General features: G+C 33.9%; 1 pseudogene; it reads right to left on the bottom strand.

Moving 5' to 3' along the window:
* Positions 1-11,320: 11,320 nt before the first annotated feature.
* LOC131860406 (photosystem I P700 chlorophyll a apoprotein A1-like) lies at positions 11,321-12,579 on the bottom strand (annotated as a pseudogene).
* Between the last annotated feature and the right edge of the window lie 4,513 nt (positions 12,580-17,092).

The following is a 17,092-nucleotide window of genomic DNA, read 5'->3' as shown; positions in this document are numbered from 1 at the left end:
CTGGATTGTCTAGTACTAGTGATAGGAGGCAAATTGACATACATAAATATTATTCCTAGTTGGCTCTTCAAGAAAGTCATAATCATTTATGAAGAGTGAATGATGCTTTCTTTGGTTATTATATGGTTATGCTGAATAAGATCTTGCATAATAAGAGTGTCTGATCACACATGGGAAGTAGTGAATCAATATGAATGATTTTCTTTAGTTTACAACCTTTATGTATATCAGGGTTGGATGTTTCATAAGTGAGCCCTTCATGATTCCTAGATACCCTTCCAACAAGATTGTACTGATGGAGCTAGCTCGTCAGATGAAGTCGTGCATGAGGCACAATCAGGTTCTCATAAGATAGGCTTGAAATTTTCTCTTTGAATTGGAAGGTATTCTATTAATTCCATCTTTTAGGCTAGGGCAATGGAGGAGGATATGAGAAGAGTTACCATGAGGCTCTTTAAAGCTAGAAAGGACTTTGATTACAGAGGAATGAGAAACAAACTGAAGAAGGCATATGTATATGTCCATCAGATTGAAGATATTTGGGATGATTGTAGGTGCGAGCATGATGTGAGAAAACCTGATTATTGTCGACTAATAGTTAAACAAATTTAGGACTTTGGCCTTGCTGATGTTCCTTAAGGTTTGAAGGAAGATGGTGATATCTTGGACCCAATGTATGAGAAGAACAAGGTTTCTTCTACTCCTTTGTCTCTTGTTCAGTGGTCACAAAAGAAGTGCACTTCTATCAGAGCACGTTTTCAAAGTATTCTTACAAATACAAATGTTTGGTTATCTTTACATGGTGTTCCTTTAAAACCTTTCTCTACCGCTTCTTATAATGACAATGTTGGCCCAATGAGAAAGAGATTAGAGATTAGAACAAAGAACAAATAGGATCGTGCTACTCCAACAAAGGCTCTTAAGTTAAAATTTACAGTTGGGTCTAAGAAAGGTAAAACCCTAGGAGAACCTTCGAGTCCTAATGTTCAGGAAATATCAAAGTTAGAGGTATCAAATGAACAAGAGGAGGAGGATCATCCCGATGAAGAGTTAATTCACGGATAGGAGGATGAGCAAGAACAAAATGAATTGGATGTAGAAGAGATGCAATGAGAAAAAGAATCCTTACTTCCAGTATCTTTTTCTTTATCTATGTTACAAGTTCATGTTTCTACTTCTGAGCCTGAGCCTCCAATGGTCACATGTATTTCCCCTTCAAGTGTTATTCATGTATCTTCCACTAGTGCTAGTGAGACTGCTCTAGATACACCCCGTGACAATATTGAGAATGCATTTTCTGATTTTCCCTCATTGACTGAAGTATTTGACACCATGATGGATGATTTTGATAAGTTCATGAACAAAGTAATCCCTAGATCCAATGAATAATCCCTTGAGAATCCTCCCCATGTTATTACCATGACCTCTCATACAGTAACCACCACCATTCAAGATTCTATAAATCCCTCTTAGGAGATGGTAGCTGGTGAGGATGATGATGTGGCTTTACCTCCTTGGTTAATGTCAAATGCACCTAAAAGAAAGAAACAAGTTATTTCTCCTGCAAACTTTGATTTCAGCTAGCTTGTTCCGGCGAAGTCCAAGACAGTCAAGAAATCCAAAATTTTGTTGAGGGTAAAAGTTGATAAGAATAAGAATAAGTATGTTGAGATTGAAATTCCTCCTTAAGAAGCTATCATTGGAAAAGTCTAGGACTTAGATTATACCATTCAAAGGACTGATTTGGGTAAGAAAACTCATGATTCTATGGCACACGATGCTCAATCCGCTTTGGAGGCTTTAGTTTCTAGATATGATGAGGATACGGTTCAGAAAGATCATCTTAAGGCACAAATTGAGAAACTCACCTCAATTCTTATCAAAGTGACCAAGTCTTCAGAAGTTGTTGAACTAGTGGTGCCTTCTTTGGATGACCAAGTTATTAAGAGAGTTGAGTAGGCCTCATCAAGGAGAAAAGTCATAGGAGAATGAATGGATAAAATGCTAAGCCAAGGTACATGGCTCCTGAGTTCGACTTACACCATTGTCAACAACCTTAACACTGTAAGGACAGAGGTGGACAATACCATAGGAATTTTCTCCTAGGAACTTGAAACATAAGAAAAGGATTTTGAAGCCTGGTTGAAGTTTGAATATTATGATCTTGATTATCTCATCCAAAATTCTCATTCCTTCACTTCGCATGTACATCGAGTAGTGAGAAGCTTTGGAGTACTAGATTAATGTTCTTGAGCATCTAGTTAGATACGAGGAAGACACAAAAGGAATTTGCTTATAGGAAAACAAAGATTGTTGCCAAAATCTCTGAAATCCCATGTGCTTTCCTTGATAAAAATGAAAAGGTACTCAATGAAGATGAAATAATCAAAGAGTTTAAGTTACTCTTGACTGCTAAGGTTGATAGGGAAGACTTATCTTTGTCCTCCATTGATAAATTACTTGATCTTCAATTAATTCTGGATTTTCTTGATTCGCTTCTAAAGAAAAATAAAAAGTGTTGTACTGAGTTAGAAGATAATATCACAAGGGTCAAAATCATCACTGGGAACACCTAGGGACTTGATATAATTCGAAAGAAGAATGATTTGCATAAGATCAAGGAATTTCAAAAGTGAGATTCAACTCAAGGGAATGACATAGTCATTTTTGCATTTTTCTAGTGGTATTTTATTATGCCTATTGAGACCTCAAGTGTCATTTTGTAACTGCACATGTGCACTTGTTGAGTGCACAAGTCCTAAGTCAAATTGAACTCTTCTTTTGACTTAGTCATAGACTTAGTTGTAATTTCCAATTTTCATGTTGCATCCCTCTACTATATATATGAGGGTTATTATTGTAATAAGGATCTTTTTCTATCTTTGTTTATGCATTAAAACTCTACCAAAGTGAAAAGCAAATTGAGACTTGGTGTTCATTTTATAAATTTGCAATTTAATCAAGAAAGAGAGAAGCTTGGAATTCAAACTTTGTTTTGAGTTCAATCTTTTATATGATATGAATGTCCTTATGTCATTGGTTTTATGTTCTTGAATGATTAAAATTGGATATCATCTTGGTGTTGAAATTGAAAAGTATTTTGAGTTTTTACAAGTAATCTTTGAGTTACTTTGAAGTTTCGAGAATTGGAAATTGGTTAAGGGGAGAATTGCTTTAAGTCTTTGAGCTTTTATAAATTATCTGTAAAAATTATATTTAGAAGATAGAAATTAGAGTCTTTGTGCTATACGAACTATCTGGTTAGAGTAGAATATATTTCGATATATTCGTGAGTCTTTGAACTGGCAATATATTTGGGTTATAGTGATTGATAGGAATTTGGGTACATTGAAGGAATCTTGGTGTTCCTCAGTGTGCTAACTCTCATCCCTAAGTCATTTTCAAAAAAAGGGAAGTAATGGAAGACTATATTCTTTCATGGACACTTTACTTCCTAAGTAAATTAGTTAATATTACTGCAAGTTTTAAGACATTTCGAGAAGGAATCTATTCTGAAAAGAGAATTAGATATAACTGGTTCCTGAAAGGAGAGGACTAAGTTGTTATTATACCTTGGATTAGTGTAAAGTTAGCAAGTAGAAAAAATAGAAAGCAATTGTAGTAGAAAGGGGGAGCCTTCCCTTATAATTAGGAGGCATTATATCTTGCCTTCTGAGAGATATCATCTTGTGTGTTGTTGTGAAACACACATTTTTGTGAACCTTCATTAGTTTACAAAATTTTCACCCAACATACATCTACCACCACAACAACATAGGTGGAATACTTATTTTTTTGGGAGGTGTTGGGGCTTCATGGGATGCCTAAGAACATAGTTAGTGACATGGATAGTAAATTTCTAAGTCTATTTTGGCAGGAAATTTTCAGATTGAGTGGCACTAAACTCACTCCTAGCACTAGCTATCACCCACAGACAAATGGGCAGACAAAGATTGTTAATAAGTGAGTTGAGGGGTACTTGCGAAACTATGTACATTAGGAAAGAAAAAGGCTTGGATAATATGGCTTTATTTAGGTGAGTATTGTTATAACACTACCTATCACATGTCAATCAAGATGTCTCTGTTCATGGCATTATATGGGTATAAATATCCTAGCTTCACAAATCTTATTTTTGAAGATAGTCGGGTACCGAGTGTGTGGAATTAGTTACAAAATAGCTAGGATATTTCGAGATCAGTTAAGGAGAATATTCAACAAGCTCAAAATCAACAAAATTTATATGCTGACCAACACAGAGTGGAACACAATTTCGATGTTGGGGATATGGTATACTTGAAACTTCATCCCTACAAGCAATCTATACTTAAGAAGAGTGGAGCAGATAAGTTGAAACCAAAATTCTATGGGCCATTTAGAGTTACACGCCATGTTGGCAAGGTGGCATATGAGCTAGAGTTACCAGCAGACAACAGGGTGCATAATGTGTTCCATGTCTTTAGGCTGAAGAAAGCTCTTGGTCATAATGTTGTTCCATCTATAGATTTGTCAAATCTAGATGAAGAGGGTAAGTTAATATTGATTCCTGAGGCCATCATTGATACGAGGGAGAGGACGCTCAGGAGAAGAGTCATCAAGGAGTACCTAGTCAAGTGGAGGAACCTACTAGTGGAGGATGCTACTTGAGAAAATGAGCAGATATTACAACATCCAAAGTTGTAATTGCTTGAGGACAAGCATTTTTGGGAAGGGCAGACTGTAATGTCCTTTTTCTAGCATTCATAGCATGATATTGTCATTAGCCTATTTCTCCATGGTCCTGTAGGTTGATCAGGACATTAAAGGGACTTAGAGGCCATTTGGCCAAGACAGTTTCAGTTGCAAGTCTTTCTGAGGGGTTTTGAGGCAGTTTTGGGCATACTTACTATTTATAGTAAGTCATTCTGGACATGGATGGACATTTAGTGCTAGTGACATGTCGATGGTAATTTTTTAAAATCAACAAGAAGATTTATTTATCATTGATATAATTTTTTGTGTAGTAATAAAGCTATTTTATAAAGTTAAAATTAAATATTTAACTTTATTAATGCATAGACTATAGATTGTGGGAAATATTTAAATAAAAGAGTTCCCTTTATTTTATAATACATCAGAGATATAAGTTACATAAAGAGAGTTATGTTTTATGCCACATTGAAAAAATGAAGGAATGGGCTCTTGTGACAACACTATAAAAGAGATGGAAGAGCTTCCATTTAGCATGCTTGGATGGAGATTAATGTTATGCTGTTGGAATTCCTAGAAATTTGATTATTGGGCTTGGAGGATGAAATCCCTCTTTGCTAGCATTCTCTTCATTGTTGGAAGACATAGTCAGGAGGATTAATGGTGTTTTCATCTTAGGAAACTCATTGAGCTTATTGGATTTTATAATAGAGAAGGGCAGATTTGTGATTTCGTTACAGTGCAGTGAATAGTGATTTTGCTATAGTGTCATGAATAGTGTTTTTTTCTACAATGTCATGAATAGTGAAATTGTTAAAGTGTCGTGAACAGTGCTGCTTCAGTGTGTGAACAATGTTTGCAATACTTTTAGTTTGTTCTTTGTAAGGGTTTGGTTGTGCAGTAGCTGATGTATTATTGCACATATGCAATAACTAATTTATTATTGCATACTTCTGAGGTTTAGCAACAACTGATGTATTGTTTCTTGGGTATTCATCTTGCTGGTTAGAAGTTTGGGAGGTTGCCATTTCATCTGCAAATTACCACAACACCCAATTCTAGGTTTCTTTCATTATATTTTTATATCTATGCATTGCAGTTGTTGAATACAAGTTTGAATATTTGTCGCAGCCTATAAGGAAATTGTATGTGCACATTTACATTGCAAAAATATATCTTTTATCAACAAATAAGGAGTTTCAAATTTTCCATGTATTGTAGTATGTTTGCCAAGTGTTTGACAAAATGCTATGTTGAGTATTAAGCAATTTGAATGTTATTACATAGTTGTTTGCAAGTCTAATTCATTGGAAATCAGTTTATTAATGAAATCAACTTTATTAGTTTGCATACAAAGTGTTTGACGATAATCCTTGAGGTCAATTTCTACAAGCCAAGGTTCAAATCAGCAAGGGGTATTACAATTACATTGCCTCACTACCAACAAAATACACTACGACAAATTTTACCTTGCTAATTTGGACTCTAAGAAACTAAAAAAAAAGACCTTTGATAATACTCACAACTAGACTTTAAAATTCAACTAGATCCCCCCTCCAAGATGCACTAACCTTCTTCAAATTTATTCTTGTTCCTCCTTGATGGTCAAATATATTGTTTGCATTGTATAAACAAGAGGTGTGTGAACTAAGTTTAGTAAATTTTGTCATAAGGAAGACGCCACAAAGAGGCATTAACTACAAATACTATAAATAATGAAAATAAGTTTCACCACTAAAGACCACCATGAATTAACTCCAGCTATCTTCACTCCTCCATAATTAATTATTCACCATAAAAGACCACCATGAATTATCTCTAGCTATCTTTGATCCTCCATAATCAATATCGTAGTCAGTAGCATTGTAATAAGAATGTAATCGCTACTAATAAGTTCAAGAGTAATGCCCAAGTGAAATCACCTATTATCAACAAACTTAACGACATCGCTAAATGGATCCAGTCAACAAGCTCAAACCTCAAAATTGAAACCAATGCCAATGCTCCTGCATCAAACTCACTGGGTAAAAAGAAAAATTTCTTAAGTTCTAGGTTTTGAACATTTGGAGAATCTTGGGAATAAAATCCCATTTTTGTCTTTGATCCAAAGAACCTCTACATCCTTAAGACTTTTCTTCATTACCTTGCATTCTTTATCTACTTTCATTTATGTCTTCTTCATTTTGTTATCAAAATATACATCTGGACACTTTTATTTTTGCACTCACTTGTCCTTTATAATAAGAGTACAAATCCTTTTCTTTAAAAATTGGTGAAATATTTACTCCTTCTAGAAACTCTATTTCATAAACACCTAATACAAATTATTTCAAAACTTGGCATGCTCCTAGTAACTTCCATTTTAGCTCATCATGAATCACTTTCATAAAGATCTCCTTTCATACATGAGAAAAAACCAAATTTCCAACTTGAAATTTGTGAATTTTACTCTTGAAATCAACATATTTAGCGTCCTCTCTTGAGCATGCTTTCATTTCCTTGAAAATGTTTTTCTTACCTTCAATGCCACTTCTCTCCTTGTCACCACCTCTTCATGTACAATAAATCCAACTTCTTTTTTTGCCTTCACCACTTGTTTCTCTATACTCAAACATACAATAGGATTGTTGAATCTATTTCAACTTTTTCCTTCAATGAGCTCAAAATAAATTTATTTTTGTCCTTCACAATAGTGTACATATTTTCTCATCCATTGTACATGTATTTTCTATCAAACTGCCAAGGTCTACTCAAAAGAATATGACAACCATCTATGGGCATTATATTACGCATAAATTCATCTTTAAAATTCCTAATTTGAAAACTAACTAAACATTGTTCATTCACCAATAGTTAATAACCTCTTTGCAACCAAGAAACTTTGTAGGTGTTGGGATAGTTTGTCATCTTCGAATTCAACACTTTCCACCTTCTTCTTTGCAAATGACCTTAAATAAAATCTTCTTTGTTTCGGGTCTTGTTTCACCTTCTCTAATTTTATTAAGACTCTCTTGAACATTAATGCTTCTCCTTGTTTTAGTTCTTCCATATGTTGAGGTGATACAACACTTTCTACACATGTTTTATGATTTCTAGCTATGCTCTTTTTACTATTTCCCAACCTCTCGACATTGGTAACATGAACGTTTAAAACCTCTTTCTCTTCCATAACCTTTTCCTCTTGAGAAATCTCCTCTTCTTCTTGTACCTTAATTGGAATCATTATTTTGTGAAGTTCCAATTTCTTCTTAGCATGCTTGTTATTCCTTATTTGTTTGTTCTTTTCCAATAGTGGACCTTCCCTTTCCTCTTGGATTGTTTTGTTTCCTTTTGAATAACTTCTATTTTGCAATCAAAACAAGATAATATCATCTTGGATATAATTTAAACATAATCCATTCACATACCTTTCTATCTTTTATGGGTCATCTTTTACATGTCCAACTTTTATAGTGAGTTTTTATAACTCCTTTGTATATTCCTTTACATCTACCTCCTGATACAGGAGCATTATGGGCTATGACAACAATCTTGCATCAACCAAAATATTTAATTTAATTTAATTTTTCTATAGCTTAGTTTCTAGTATTTGGATTTATATTTTGATGAATAACTTGATGTTTTGGGGGCCTAAATATTTTATGAATTATTTGGCCAAATCCTAAGATTTTATCTTTCATAAGAGATTGGGACGTGTTGACAACATCTTCATTGCATATTCTTGGATTCTTCCACTTCAGTTGTGGGTGGTGGTGGATATAGCACAATAAATTTTTTTAAATTTTACATTTTCTATTTATAGGTGAATGTCTTCACAAGTGGGCTCCTAAAAAACACTTTGAAATACATGTCTTACTAAAGATTCTCGTCCAGTTCTAGAGTTGTCATAGTTTATGTGTTTGATTAGTTTTTGGTGGAGGTGACCATGTGCAACATAAATGGAATATTTTAAATATATATTTTTGGTGGCGTCCTAATTTGGGTGTGGATTTTGAGGAGAATCTAATTTTACATTGGTAATTTACGTTTGTTTTCATTGGTGCTAGTTAAGGTGGACTTGTGTAGCATTATGACAACATTCAATGCAAATTTTGAATGATTTTTGGAGGGACTTTCAATCTTGGTGTGGTATTTTCTTGGGTTACCCAATGATGGATTATAGTAACCATAGGGGGGTTAATCCTTGCATCACATTTCAAAAAATTCAAGACAAGAGTTGGAGGATTTAGTTTTACAATTGACAGTTTCAGTTTGCAGGTTGGAGAACAAAGTTTGAATTTGTAGTTGTAGCTCAAGCATTGGATGATTTTCAATTAGTTAACTCTTGCATATTTACTGATTTGACATTAATTTGCTGATTTTATTTCATATTGGTGATTTTTGTATGAGGCCCATATGGTTGTTTGATTCAGAGAAACAACTAAGTTGAGATTTGGTAAGCTAGTTTGCAATAGAAGACATAGATAAAGGAAATAGTTTTTCCTTGTAACTACTTTCAGAACATGTAGTTGATTTACATTATATTTCAAATTATTTTACATGCCTACAAGGTTGTAGTACACGTTAATATATCAATATTTGCACTGTGCTTCCATTTTTAAGAGTTTTTGAATAGAAAGAAAGAGCCTAATCTTGCAGATTTTACATTTATTCATTTGCATTTCTGAGTTGTTCGTGTGTATTATTGGGAGTTAAATTTTGTTATGAGATTTTAGATTTAAGTCAATTCATTGAGTAGCTTACAATGTGTTTCATTTGAGAGGTAGAGTCTCCTTGCATCACCTCCCTTTGTGTCAAGTTTTGTTGTATTTTGAATAAACTCAACTGATAATCTAAAGGTAAAAATTTGGCCTTCAACTTTGACACCATTTTACTCCAACTTTTAATTTTCTCTTTCCCTTTTCATTGTCTCTTGATTTATACATAGTTTTGCCTTAAATTTGCATTGTCTTTTAACCTTGTGCAATAAAATTTTACCTTCTTAGATTCTTCTTTAGAATTGTAGTCAAAGTATCATTGGCTTCCATTATAACAAGATGTATCCAATCTAGGTGCATCTCCAATATTTTTCATGGCATTAAGAAATATGGTCACTACATGTTCATTCACCACTATCACGAACTGTTTATCTATAATTACTTGCAATTATTAAATCATAGAAATTATTTATATTTTATGATTAGGTGGATGAAATTGAAATGAAAATGAAAATGAAATTGAAATTAAAAAATGAAATTGAAAATTGATATGGATTATGATAGAAATTTAAATGCAAATGAATGATTTAAATTATCTTATTTATGAAATTGGGGATTGTCATTGCTAATGAGCAATCGAGTGCAAGTGAATATAGGAACAGGTGTATGTGGATGAAGGTGAGAACTTGGTTTAGGTAGAGTTGTCTTATCTTTTTGACTTCGATTAAGAGATGGAATCTCACACACCACATTAGAAATTCATAATTTGTATCTTGCAAAGATAAAAGATTTAAATGACTTTAATTGAGTGTTTATTTAAATTTGAATGATGAATTCTGTATGAGTAATCTTAATTGACATTTCTTTTATTCAAAGAAATATTGATTTTTTATGTTTTTAAAAAAGATTATACATGTGTTTTGATGATTGTTATATGCATTTTGTGTGCAGATAATGTATAAATTTCATAATGAAATGAATGAAATATCGTGCTTATATTCCCACTTTTTAATTTTTAGATAATATCACACACACACACACACACACACACACACACACACACACACACACACACACACACACACACACACACACATATATATGCATATGTATATATATACATATAGGTATGTATATGTATATATGTATACATATATACACATGCATACATATATATGTATACATATGCATACCTATATGTATAGATATATGTATATATGTGTATATAGATATATGTATATATGTGTATATAGATATATGTATATATGTGTATATATGTGTGTGTATATATGTATATATGTATGCATATATATATATGAATAAGTCTAAGCCTCAAATTTTCATTTCACCCCAATGATTTTTTGAATACTCGAAAGGTTTTATGGGTTATAACCTTCCCATTTCATTATTACTTAATGAAATATACTAACTAATAAAAATAAAAACTGGAATACTATCTCATTCTTTAGTCAACATCAGTATAAAAAGGAAGAGAGATCTCTCAATTTATTTTCATAGTTCTTTCTAATTATTGATGAGAATCTTGGTCACGAGATCTTAAAAATAGGCATAAATCATAGTTCAGATTTTTTTGAATATATTATATACCTTGTGCTCCAGATATTAACTATTAGAGCAATATCTAACGAGATAGGAGGACCATCTTTATTTTATAAAGACAATAGATCGGTTTTGTGTACTCGAATAGAGTTCAATTTTAACAAGTCACACACCCATAATTCCAAAAATCCTTAGATAAAAGTAATTACATGATCAAACTACTAGAACGTAATAACCTAAAAATGAAAGCTATTCAAAATTCTACCTTAGTTCTTTTTCTTTTGGATGAACTTGGGATCCAGGTGGATTCTCTAGTTTTTCTAGACCCAACTAACTGGAATTCCATCTAATAAAATGGAAGAATTATAAATCTCCTAGATAATACATAAGAATACTGCAAATAGAGCCATTGCAATGCCCATAAAAGGAGTAGTCAGATCATAGTCTCTTACCATAAAAATAGTTGCATGTGCAACAACGCCAACTATGAGAAATCCACCAATCCACATATGTTGCGTGAACAAAGATGATTGGGTACCATAGTCAGTAGCTAGATCTGGATAGGGAGGCATAGAATACATATGGTGAGCTACGACAATAGTTAAAGACCCTAACATAGCTAGGTTAAGAGCTAATTGATCACGCCATGAAGTAGTTAAGATCTCATAAAGACCTTTATGTCCTTCCCCTGTAAATGGATCTTTAGGTTATGACCAATAACCCAATTGGTTCTATACATATGACCAACGATTAGAAAAAGAACTGCAATAGACAAATGGTGGAGTGCAGTATCGGTCAACCATAGACCCCCTATTACTGGGTTGAGTCCTCCGCAAAAAGTCAAAAAATCTGAATATTCTGACCAATTCATGGTGAAAAATGGGGTCAATCCCTTAGCAAAACCGGGATAAAGTTGAGCTAAAAGCTCACAATTTAAAATAAACTCATGAGGAAGTGGTATCTCTTTAGGGTCCACTCCAACATCTAAGAGTTGATTAATAGGTAAAGAAACATGTATTTAGTGTCCTGCCCAAGATAAAGAGCCAAGTTCTAGTAACCCTGGTAAATGGTGGTTCAACATGGATTCTACATCTTGGAACCAAGTCAATTTTGGAGTAGCTTTGTGATAATGGAACCAACCAGTAAAAAACATTAATGCTGCAAAGATCAATGCACCAATTGTGGTGCAGTAAAGTTGCAATTCACTAGTTATTTTGGATGCTTGCCAAATCTGGAAGAACCCAAGGGTTATTTGTATTCCTCAAAAACCTCCACCCACATCTCCATTCAAAATTTATTGGCATTCTATCCGACAAACTACATGAGCACTGGGTTTAATGTGAGTAGGATCACCTAGCCATGCTTCATAATTGGAGAAGCGAGCACCGTGAAAGTACATCCCACTTAGCCAAATAAATATTATCGCTAATTGAGAAAAATGAGCACTAAATAATTTGCGGGAGATCTCTTCCAAATTATTGGTATGGCCATCAAAATCATGAGCATCAACATGTAGGTTCCAGATCCAGGTGGTAGTATTAGGTCCCTTGGCTAGTGTCTTTGAGAAATGACTGGGTTTAGCCCATTTTTCAAAAGAGGTTTTAATAGGATCCCTATCTCCACATGTATACATATATATACATATATGTATATAAATGTATGTATATATGTATGTATATATATATATATCTATATATGTGTGTGTGTGTATGTGTATGTGTATGTATATGTATATACATATACATATACATACATATATATTTATCTATATATGTATATACATATAGATATATGTATACACACACACATATGTGTGTGTGTGTATGTATATGTGTGTGTGTGTGTGTGTGTGTGTGTGTGTGTGTATGTGCATATATATATACATGCATATATATATATATATACATATATATGTATATATATATGCACATATACATGTATACACACACACACACATGTTGGCAATATGTTGGATTTGGTTAAGTGTTGTCATTGATGTCAACACTATATCCTGGTTAGTCTTGGTGATCATTTTGGATCCCGACTATGATTCTGATCTGGTATGATCAGACCTCTGGAATCAGTTTTGGATGCTTATTATGATGGTTACATGCTTGCTATATTCTAGTGGTTTCATGTTTTGGTTATCTCTTTTGGTATTTGCCTTTATCAGCTTGTTCTTGCCTTTCTCGACTAGCTTTTGGCTTTACCAACTTCTGGCATTCCCAGTTAGCTTTACCAATATGCTGTTTTGGTGACTTGGTCAGTGGATTTTGGGTTCGACTTATGGAATTAGTTTCTTTCATGCTATTGGTGCTTCTTGATCATATCCCAAGCATTTGGTGACTTTGCATTGGAAGGCGTTCTATTATGGTGGTCCTATTTGGATCTGGTTAAATTTTCAGTGAGGGTTTCTATCGGCAAGTGAAGCATGTTGGATTTTGGTCTTAGCGGAATCCTTGGTGGATATAATTGTTTGGTTACTTGATTTAGTTCCATGCTATGTAATATAAATCATAATATTGGTCTGGTGGTATCATGTGATGTAATTTTTGTAATTATGGGTTTATGGGTTTAGAGTTTAGCTGACCTTGTCAATAAGGTTGATCTGTATTTATAGGCAACTTGTTTATGTAATTTGATATCGATGGTTATGGTTGGTTAAGTCTACATTATTAGAGAAAGGATTATGTGCGAATAAAGTTATATCATTCAAAAGAAGGTGGGAAACATTTTGTATTGCAGAGCAGACAACAATGCTTAACCAGAACTATATCACGCATTAGTAGATGCTACTTTCACACTTCATTGCTTTCCAGATTGTAGTCTGATATTTATGTAAGTCAGTTAGACTTCCCTTTGTGATGAGAAATGCACTCTAGGTTGTTGGCCTTTCTACACGTGTAGACCCCATTGTAATTATTCACAATACTACTATAGAGTATTTATCTGATTGTGAGTAGGGTTTCCCACCGTGGTTTTTCCCTTTTCGGGTTTTCCACATCAAAATATTGGTGTCATGTGTATTGTGCTTTCTTGATATATCTTTCATTGTGTTGTGCTCTGGTATAAGGTTTATAATTGAATTGATTGTTGCTATTGTTAGTAAACTAATTCACCCTCCCCTCTCAATTTACTTCCGGTATTAGTGCATTCCAACAATATGTGCATACATGTGTGTTACACCTTATTCATTTTAATTTTACCTTATCATGCTGAAAATGAAAGATTGTTTATTCCAAAATTGTATTGGGTTTATGTTGAATAGAAAGAAAATAGGCATGCTAGATGAATGATTATGCTAGACATGTGTATGTGGGAAAGTTTATCTTCCGGGATGGGTGTCGAATGTGGGGTTTAGAGAGAATGGTTTGCTTTTCCAAACTATGTTTTTATTGCTATGCATGGCATTATACTCGGCTGCATAACTTATTGAACATTAGAATAGATGGATTTATTTAATACTCTTTACCATATCCTTGTTATGATCTTGTTTATTTATTAAATGAATTAGAATAATGAAAAATGCATGTATCATTCGAGGCACACACTAGATTCCATCTTTTATATCGAATTCTTCTTGCTAAGCAATTTGTGTAGGGTCGGGTATTCTAAATTGATTAAGAATTCCGAGGAAGTGTATGCTTCAAGGTTGGGTGGAAAAAGCACCTGAATCTTGTTTTCGTCTCCATTCAAAAGATCGAATTGAAGATAGCTTATGGATTGAAGATCAATAGACGCATCTCATCTCTTTTCTATATAATATCTTAAATATGTATATTTCAGCTTAAGGCAATTGAAATGCCTACATCTTGTTATGCAATTATGATGTATGTATAGTATGATTGAAATAATATGAAGATACTCTATGTTGTAATAATACTATGATATATCTCTTTATTTAATAAAGACTTGTTATTTCGATCATGGAATCTGCATATGTATTGATCTTATTTGAATGACGTTATTGAATTATGGATAACAATGAGAGAATTATGAATTATTTAAGAATAAAGAGTTTTTGTTTTATTATTGAAGTTAGAACGTTTACGTCTTTACAAACACTTATTCTTCATGTCCTTGGGCTTCATGAGTCACTTCTTTTTCATCACTCTCACATCTTCAAGGTGAATTCTCCTTCTTTTAGTCATCTCTATTGTAGACAAACTTGTTAGAAATCTCTATCATTCTTTGAGCTAAATATATAGTTTTAGATGCTTCAGCTCTCCCACATCATATACCAACACCCCACCTAGAATTCATTAGCACCTAATGTCTTTCCCAACACTTGAATTTTTTTCTTATGTACTCAACCCAAGGATGGACCTTTCTTTGATACCAATTCATGCAAACAAAATCAGGGAGCCTAATTAAAGACAACAAATTTCACAATTTTGTACAAAGACATCTTATTTTCAATGAGAAAATAATAACAAATATAACATAATACTTAATAGATTATGAATTTGATAATATTTTTGTGGATAAATAGTTATAACAAACTAAAAGCATGAAAGAAATAAGGGATAACAAGCAATGCTTTGGTAAAAAAACATGGGAGGAGAGGAGCAGTGAGCGATAAATTCGAATTTCAAACATGGGGATGGCGGAACTCATGGGGATGGTGGTGTTTCTGCGGTTGGAGCTGGTAATCATGCAGGTCCCCCGACTTCTTAGTGTACTGAGGGGGACAAGGCGACAGTCAAACCGGTGGAAGATAAAGATTCCAAAACTGGGGACCCACATGATAGAGGTAAAGAAAAGAAATGGTCGGCTCTTTTTGGAGTCAGGCTTTTGGTGCAATCTGGACTTCCAAAAGTTAAAAATCTTTCTGATTCAGCGACAGGGGTTTTTGCTATATCTGTACTGGATAAGCTGGTTGATTTCACTGTGTCTAGCTTAGCTATGACCTTGGTTGGATGGTTTGCTGGTTTTAGATCTAACATCGATGTCATAAGGAACTTTATAAGGAGAAAATGGGTTCTCAAAGGTCAAGTGGATGTGGCAGATTTGCCTAGGGGTTTTTTCTCCTTTGCTTTTAATAATGAAGAAGATACGAAGAAAGTGCTCTGTGAAGGGCCATGGATGTTTGGAAATTCAACCTTGGCTTTACAGAAATGGGCTCCTAACCTTCCTTTGGATGATTCCTTTTTTGTGTCGGCGTCTATGTGGATGCATCTCAATGGCCTTCCATTGGAGTTCTGGAATGAGGAGGTCTTTAAAGGGATTGCGAGATCATTTGGTGAACTTCTATCGATTGACCCGATGACTGCAGCTAAATCTAGGTTGGTTTTTGCTCATATTTGTGTTAATGTTAATCAAATGATGGATATGCCTCAATATATTAAGATTTTGTCCAAATTGGGGAAATGGACCCAAGTGATTGAATATGAATCTCTCCCATTTGTGTGTTTTCATTGTAAAAAGTCAGGTCATTGGGCAAAACCTTGTCTGTCCTAGAAGGGTAAAAATGGTAAAAATGATAGTAACTCAAAGTAGAAATGGAAAACAAAAGGGAAGAATGATGATCCACCCTCAGAGGTTGTCCCTGAGAAGGAAGTGACTGAGATGGAAAATGGGGAAAAGAAGGGTTTGAATAATAACAATGAAAAATCTATTTGTGCCTGTCCTAATAGTAAAAAAGAAAGTAACAAGGAGGAAGAGAATGGGACCGAAGACAATGTTCAAAAATATGAATCAGAGGATTTGAAGATTGGTCCTATCATCTAGGGTAAAGTTGATGAGTTTTCCTATGATGATGCTTCAGCTTCATCTAATAATAAAGAAAACGAGGAACACTTTAATGAAGCGCAAGACTGTAATATTTCAGATACTGTGTCATTTTTGTTATTAACCAATGGAAGTCCTAAGCAGACTCGAAATATGATCCTGAACTCCCAATGCAAAAATCCTCTTTAAAGCATGGAGACGGTGGCTCTTGAGGGAAATCTTAGGATTTTCGGTATTAAAGAAGGCAAGTCAAATAATGGAGGACCCAATGGAGGTATTTCAAGCAAGAATAAGAAGGTGGCAGATGTTGGAAGTCATAGCAAAAAACAAGGGAGACCCTCTCTAAAGAATCAGGGGGAACAGGAAAGTTGGAAGAACCATGCTAATGGAACACAGAGCTCCATTGAGTCAGCCTT

Source organism: Cryptomeria japonica, chromosome 11, assembly GCF_030272615.1.
Source record: "Cryptomeria japonica chromosome 11, Sugi_1.0, whole genome shotgun sequence".
Taxonomy (NCBI): Eukaryota; Viridiplantae; Streptophyta; class Pinopsida; order Cupressales; family Cupressaceae; genus Cryptomeria; species Cryptomeria japonica.
This window is presented reverse-complemented; position numbering and strand designations above follow the sequence as displayed.